The following is a 5735-nucleotide window of genomic DNA, read 5'->3' as shown; positions in this document are numbered from 1 at the left end:
GAGAATATGCTGATCCACAGGTCCAAGCTCTTTATGACGATGAAGTACTGTGTCTATGTCACCAAGCAGCTTTAAATGCTTGGAATAGGATACAAGATCCAGCAAAAAGGGTTGAATCATATACCAGAATTAGGCAGGGACAGAGAGAACCCTTTATTGACTTTTTGCAAAGATTAATTAAGGCTCTGGACATAGGGGTAACAGACCCAGAAGCTAGACGAATACTTCTTGAATCTCTAGCTTTTGAGAATGCAAACATAGAATGCAAAAAGATAATTGGGCCTTTAAAGTCTAGATCAGCACCTATGGGTGAATGGATTCAGCATACGATGAATGTTGAGACGTTTAGCTATAATGATGAATCTTGGGTAGGAGAAGCGATTTCCAAAGCAATGAGGAGACATCAAACTGCCAGGTGTTTTAATTGTGGTAAATTAGGACATTTGCAAAGGAATTGCAGGCAAAGAATTTCTAGGAATAATATCTCTTCTGGGAATGACAAAAATAGGAGACCTCGGCCTTCAGGTATATGTAGGAGATGCGGTAAAGGCAGGCATTGGTCCAACGAATGTAGGTCAACAACAGACAGACGGGGCAATCCGATATCATCGGGAAACTCCTTGGGGGGCCTCTCGCAGGCCCCCAAGCCAACAGTGGCCCAGTCATTCCCAGTCACAGTGGAGAACGTGCCTCACCAAGAAAATGAAAAGCTCCAATTTCTGCTGTAAAAAGTAATACTGGTCTAAATGAAGAATTGCGTGTGGAGGATGAGTCAAAAAACCCAATAGGACAGAGTAAACGTATATTTTGGCAGACTTCTATTAATGATCAAAAACCAAAGCTAAGAGTCTGTATAAATGGCACTTTTATTGAAGGCTTCTTAGACACAGGTGCGGATGTAAGTATCATTACCCCAGAATCTTGGCATCCGAATTGGCCTCTTCAAGAGGTAGATGTTCAGTTCCTGGGAATTGGAACCCTATCTCGTGTAAAACAAAGCACAAGATGGGTTGAATGCATAGGGCCCGAAGGGCAAATAGGAAGACTAAGGCCATATATAGCCAATATTGCCATAAATTTATGGGGCCGTGACCTGCTACAGCAATGGAATACCCAGATTAACATTCCTGTATTTCCAGGAACTCATAATTCTGGGAAGGATATGATGAGGTATTATGGAAAAAGGTCACCAGCCATTCAGGCTGTACAAGAACATACAGCAAATACCAAACCTTTAGAGGTACCAACGGCCCTACCTTTAAAATGGCTAACTGAGAAGCCAATATGGACCAAACAATGGCCTCTAGCTGAAGATAAACTACAGGCATTGGAACAGCTGGTGCAAGAGCAACTAGATGCTCACCATATTGAAGAATCAACCAGCCCTTGGAATTCTCCTGTGTTTGTTGTAAAAAAGAAATCTGGTAAATGGAGAATGGTGACAGATCTAAGAGCTGTCAACAAAGTAATTCAACCTATGGGCCCACTACAATCTGGAATTCCTTTGCCTTCTCTGTTACCAAAAGGATGGCCTCTTATAGTTATTGATTTGAAAGATTGTTTTTTCACTATACCGTTACAAGAAAAGGATAGAGAAAAATTTGCCTTCACAGTGCCTACTTATAATAATTCTCAGCCTAATAGGAGAGATCAGTGGACTTTCCTCCCACAGGGTATGCTCAATAGTCCTACACTGTGCCAATATTTTGTAAGTAAGCCATTGGAAATAATTCGTAAACAATTCCCCAAGTCCATCATTTATCATTACATGGATGACATCTTATTATCTGATTCAAATAAAGATACTTTAGAAAGGATGTTTGAAGAAGTAAAGAAAGTCTTGCCTAGGTGGGGATTACAAATTGCCCCTGAAAAGATTCAAAGAGGAAATTCTATTAATTACGTAGGTTACAAAATAGGGTTAGAGAAAATTAAAACGCAAAAGGCACAAATTAGGAGAGACCGGTTAAAGACTCTTAATGACTTCCAAAGATTGTTAGGAGACATTTCCAGTCTACGACCAGCTGTTGGGATAACACCTGATCTAATAGTTCATTTAAACAAAACCTTAGATGGTGATAAAGATTTGAATAGTCCAAGAGAACTGACAGCTGAAGCAGAAAAGGAACTGACAATGATTGAGGAAAAATTACAGGAGGCACATGTGGATAGGGTGAACCCAAATCTTAGCTGCATCCTAGTCATATTGCCTTCCAGAATTTCTCCTACAGGGATTCTAATGCAGAGGGAAGATATTATTTTAGAGTGGATATTTATACCTAATAAACCAAGTAAAAAATTAAAAACTTATGTGGAAAAGGTCTCTGAATTAATTATAAAAGGTAAGCTGAGACTTCGTCAACTAGCAGGTATAGACCCAGCAGAAATTATAGTGCCTTTTACTACTGAAGAAATAAAAAAGTTATGGGAAGACAATGAACCGTGGCAAAGAGCTTGTGCTAACTTTTTGGGAGAAATTAATAGCAACTATCCCAAAAGTGATAGACTTAATCTCATAAAAAGAACTTCTTGGATTCTTCCTAGAATTGTACGTGATGCTCCAATAACTGGAGCCCGTACGTTCTATACTGATGCAAATAAATCAGGGAAAGCAGGTTACAAGTCAGATGAATTGAGTAAGGTGGAACAAAGCCCTTATAATTCTGTCCAGAAGGCAGAATTATATGCCATTCTTATGGTGCTAAGGGATTTTAAAGAACCTCTTAATAAATATAGTTACAGATTCACAATATGCAGAAAGAGTTATCTTGCATATTGAAACCACTGAATTTATACCAGATGACACAGAGTTGACTTCATTGTTTATCCAGGTACAAGACATAAACAGGAACAGGCTTTGTCCGATGTACATAACACACATCCGGTCCCATACAGGTCTGCCTGGTCCTCTAGCCCAAGGCAATGCTGAGATTGATCAATTATTGATTGGAAGTGTGTTGCAGGCCTCGGAATTTCATAAGAAGCATCATGTCAATAGTAAAGGCCTAAAGAAAGAATTTTCCATTACTTGGCAACAAGCTAAGGACATTAAAAAGAGATGCCCTACTTGTTCTTTCTATAACCAAACACCGTTGCCTGCAGGGAGTAACCCAAAGGGTACTAAGAGAAATGAAATCTGGCAGATGGATGTGTTCCACTTTATGGAATTTGGTAAATTAAAATATGTACACCACACCATAGACACGTATTCAGGTTTTCAATGGGCTACTGCCCTGAGCTCAGAAAAGGCTGATTCAGTAATTACACATTTATTGGAAGTTATGGCCATCATGGGTATACCTGCGCAAATAAAGACAGATAATGGTCCAGCATATGTATCTAAGAAAATGAAACGCTTTTTTGATTATTATAATATAAAACACATTACAGGTATACCAAATAATCCTACAGGTCAGGCAGTTATAGAAAGATCAAATCGTACTATAAAGGATATGCTGAACAAACAGAAAGGGACTGAAAATACCCCCAGAAATAGATTACATAATGCTTTATTAACCTTGAATTTTCTTAACGCTAATGAGAAAGGAACGACAGCAGCAGAAAGACATTGGATAATGGAAAAGTCTGCTGAACTAAATCAACAGATTTATTTCAAAGATGTGCTGACCTCTCAGTGGAAGCCAGGAGATGTGCTACGTTGGGGAAGGGGTTTTGCTCTTGTTTCCACAGGAGAAGAAAAATTGTGGATACCATCAAAATTAATAAAGTTTCGATTTGAAGAGGAGAAACCTCTTGGAAAGGAGAAATGACAACTCATCCACAACGATGATATTCATACAGGTGGTAAGAAAAACATATAGAATGGGGGCAGGGTTCTGTTCTTATCTCCACAGGAAAACACTCATCTTTGAGAAATTCAAGGGACCCTGGATGTTTGGATACTGACAGATGGAAAAATACCTGCCCAATAGGAAATATCAAGACAACTGAATGGGTTGTGTAAGTAATATTAAACCATATTTCTAAATTTATAAAGCTGGTTTTGAAGTTGGACTCTGGCTCAGTCCCTCTCCAATTCCAAGCCTGTTAGTAAGAGAAAAACCCAGAGTTTCTGGAGTTTCTGTCTCATGTCAAGAGCCATGATATGGGACAGAAAGAAATATGAGTTTAGAAAACATCTTTGCTTTTCTTCATATCTATCATACTTTTCATTGAATATATCTATCATGTCTTTCATTGAATATATATATATATATGTTTATATATGTCTATATGATTAATGTTTAAGTTTTTCATAATGAACAATGAGTTTTTCCTGAAGTGACATTTGAAGTTTCCAGGAAGAAGATGGGGCCCCATAACAGCAACTCCACCTGGTTGATATGACGTCATGATACTGATAGCGCTACTACAAGACCTGCTTTTGGTACCAGCTGCACAAGACAGTTCCAACTTGGTTAGCTGAACTGGTGCACATCTTATACAACATTTTGGCCAAACCTGCACAAAACACTCAGAAACTATTGGCAATTTTAAAAGACATTGATCTTGAAATTTAACCATCATTTCACTTTCACAGGATCCCCCAGAAAGAACGTCGCCCCCATGACAGCTGGAAGTAATTCTAGAGGACGACGTCCCCTTTCCCAATAAAACTTGCCCTTGGGTTTAGGGACATCATTTAGGGGTCGATTATAATTAGTATACGATTGAGGGTTGGGGGAGGAATTTTATACGCTCAGGGATCATTTTGAAAGAAAAAAAAGAGGGATGATGGGATAATAGATTTGTAATTGTGAGTTACTGTTTTTAGACAAATACATTGCTATAGATTCTTGTATATTGATACAAAGTTAAATTATATTGACTATTGTACGCATGCATGTTTCTACCTCTGTTTAAAACATTTTTTTATGTATTGACATATATTGTATTGATATATATATATATATATAGTATATATTTACCATATTGCAGTGTACATTTCTACCTCTGATTAAGATACTTATATAATGATTGTGTATTGATATATATTTACCTACTGCAATGTATATTTGTACATTGTTTATATTTGGAGGTCATTGTCCTCATTTGTTTCATAGTCGTTTATTGTCTTAGTCTTTAAGTTAGATAGATATTGAGAATTATATAGACTAATAGTCATCTAAGTTTGTCATTTATAATAGACTAATCAGGTTCTTTAGATATATAGAGATTATACTCAGTATAGATAGATAATCTTCAACTTCTTCAAAGAGCTGTAGAAAATGGCCTTCAATCTTAACTCAGAGTTTTGTGGTAGTGAGACACAATTGCTCCTGGCAACACCACTCTATTCCCGAGAGAATGTTGAGCACCAAAGACACTCCACCTGGAGCCTTTCTTTTTGGCAGAACTGGCGTTTGGGCAAAGAAATGCCCATACCTCAACAACTGACAAAGATACAGAGCATGCATCAATGGATAAAACAGGACTGTCATATCCTGCCAAGACAGGGTAAGATAGTTTTGAAAAGTTGCTTGCCTTAGAAAATGGTATGTCAGTTATGTTAGGCCTTAGCCAAAGTTGGTTGCTTCAACGCTGCTAATGTGACTTTGGGTGATTGCCCAGGTAGCTAATTTGTTGCATGTTTTGGAAGTTGTTTTACTGAACTTCCTAATTACCCAGGTAACATTATTTCCCTTCTCAGATCTTCGATGGGGTTGAAGACTATATAAATGTAGTTACTTTCTCTCATGACTTGGCCAAGTTATTTATTATACAAGACCTAAGCT

Source organism: Microtus oregoni, unplaced genomic scaffold (assembly GCF_018167655.1).
Source record: "Microtus oregoni isolate MIOR12 unplaced genomic scaffold, Mior012 000059F_ref0000304, whole genome shotgun sequence".
Taxonomy (NCBI): domain Eukaryota; kingdom Metazoa; phylum Chordata; class Mammalia; order Rodentia; family Cricetidae; genus Microtus; species Microtus oregoni.
This window is presented reverse-complemented; position numbering follows the sequence as displayed.